Source organism: Alligator sinensis, unplaced genomic scaffold, assembly GCF_000455745.1.
Source record: "Alligator sinensis unplaced genomic scaffold, ASM45574v1 scaffold148_1, whole genome shotgun sequence".
Lineage (NCBI taxonomy): Eukaryota > Metazoa > Chordata > Crocodylia > Alligatoridae > Alligator > Alligator sinensis.
This window is the reverse complement of record NW_005842407.1, coordinates 355,091-357,773: the sequence shown is the minus strand read 5'-3', so window position 1 is coordinate 357,773 and position 2,683 is coordinate 355,091.

Here is a 2,683-nt window from a genome sequence, read left to right as displayed (position 1 = left end):
GAACGGCCAAGGAGACAAAGGGCTACGAATTCCAAAAGCAGAGGTACCTCCCATTACTTAGCTGCTGACTCTATACATGCTGCTGTTTTACCTGAGAACCTTGCTAAATCATAAGCACTATAGATTTATTCCCAGGATCCAGGTCCTGAAATCACATGATTGTATTATAATCCCAGCTCTCATTTATGAAAATTAAATCGAGTCATCGTGATTGCAAGGGGGAAAAGAGCTTGAAGAAGCAACAGAGCACAGCTGATGCATTGGTAACTACCTGAGGCTGTGCCTCTATATGTCTAATGGAGCAAACACAAGGTTCCGCTACCTACCTAGGTGCTGGTAGCAGTCCAGACTTGGTAGCCTGGAGCTCAGCCTGGAGAAACCACCTGGGTACTTCCCCAGCTGTTTTGGTGGGTTTTGAAGCCCATTCTGTGCTCCATGCTGCCATAGCTCCACTGCTAGGGGTTCCTGGTTGAGCTGGTTTGGGTGGGTGTCCTACAGTGCTGATGTAAGGACAGAATTCATTACACCCCAATGGCAGTCACACAGCCACGTGGCCACATAGCTGCTGTTTCCCACTCAATTCCATGAGCAGTGTGGGTGCACAAACAGCCAGAAGGCTGCTGAGCATACTCAGTAGACTGCATTCTGTTCAGTCAGGGATGCACATACTTAAGGAACTGTATAGCCTAAAAGAGCAGCCAAGCATAAACCTGGGGTCAGTAGGTTTTAGATGCCAGAGGAAGAAAGAGGCCCACCTGTGTTTTATCTCAACAGTCAAGTGGCTAGGGCACTCACTTGGGAAGTAAGAGACCATGGGTAGAAGTCTCTCACTCAGAGGGAGTTTGAACCTGTTCCATACCTTCTTCTCAGTACGCTGCACTAGCCACCACACCACAGATTAGGCATCATCCAGGCCTCTTCTTCAAATTGGCTGCCAGGGCAGCCAACAAGGGCAGATATGTGGGGTCAAGCAGAAGAGAGCAAAGCAGATGGCATGCTGCTCAGTGAAATGGCTCCTGGAAGGGAGTGGACCCTGGGTATTAGTCTGGCACTTTGCTTCAAATGGTGTGGAGACCTTCCTTGATACATTAGCCAATGACTATTAAATAGAAGGTGGAATGGTTCAGCTTCAAAATGATGGATGGAGAATGGTCTATTTAATGCCAGCAAGGACAGGAGATGTGTTTGAGCCTGCCCATAGAAATTTTTATTGGGACATTGAGCAACCAATGCAGTGCCCCACTGCATATACCAATGAAGGGTAGTAGGAAAAAGCTTCCTGCATGGACAGACAATTCCACAGTTGTCCATTACTGGGGAATTGTACCTTCCTCAAAAGCACATAATGCAGGTTACTGCTGCTGATATGATGATAGACTCAGTGGAGTGTAGGTGTAATGTTATACACTGAGGTCAATGTTCTTCAGTCTGGGTTGCTTAGTTGGTTGGGTTCTGACTTTGAGAAGTTGACACTGTCTAAGATGACCCCAGCTTCTCAGGAAAGGGACTCACTATGCCTGTTATTGATATCGTTGTTCCTGTTAGGTTCTCCATCCACTCCATGGAGACTAACTACAGTGATATTAGGGACCCTCTGCCTAACCTTGCTGGTAACTTCGGGGGTCTTGGCCACTCAGGGTAAGTACTATATGGAAGCCATTGAGGCCATTGGGATGCACTTGGAATAGCTTCATTTCTGTCAATAAATGTGACTCATGCCTCCGGGTGTGCCTCTGATAGGGTCCTTGAATCAAACCAGGGGGCTACAGGAAGCAACCTAGGAACACGCTGACATAGACTTGAGTCCTGGAGGAAAAACTGAAAGAGTTGAGAATTATTTGCTTGCCACAAAGTCAAGGCAGAAGGAGAAGAAGGATATCAAAGGACCCCAAGGTCTGGAAGAGGGTGGGTAAAAGTGGCCAGAGACTTCATGGCAAGCATCAGCAGAAATGGATTGGTTGGCAAAGGTGCACATAGAAACAGAGGGAGACTGCTATAGCTAGAATCTGCTTCTCCCAGCTGGAGATGGGGATGTATCTTCCAAAACCTGGCAAGGAAAGATTTAGGAGGTCTTTTATTATGTTTACCCTTTGTGCCACAGGAATTATACTTTGGGGTGGGAGTGGAATAAATAGATAAAATGAGGCACGGGAAGCCAGGAGTGGGGGAAGGTTTGAGGGTCTTACAAGGGTACTTGGAACAGGTAGTCCTGTAAATGTGACATCCCCATTGTCAAAAGTGGACACCGATTTGAGGGGACTTCAGTACTTATACTTCAATTTTTGTTTTAAATATTTGATATGTCTGATTTTTGATGTGTTGGAAGTGACTTCTCCTATGAGTTTAGTCATTATGTTGATAGCAGGGCTGGTGGACATATTTGAAAAAAATAGTTGTCGACTTCTGCTGGCAGCTGGTCGTGAAGTGTGTTACGTGCTATTTGCTCACAACATGAGGATCAGGTGTTCCATGCCGATAGGCACTCCAGGCACATGTAACAAAGACACAGTCTCTGCTTGAGAAAACTGAAAACGTATGACTACAAATAAATAGATAATCGTTAGCAGGCAGTCATTACTGGAAACCAGCAGTGGACTAGATGGTGACTGTCACCTTGAGCAACAGCATCTGCAGGAAGACTGCAACACATATGGGGAATGAAGTAAGCATTCTCCTTCCATTC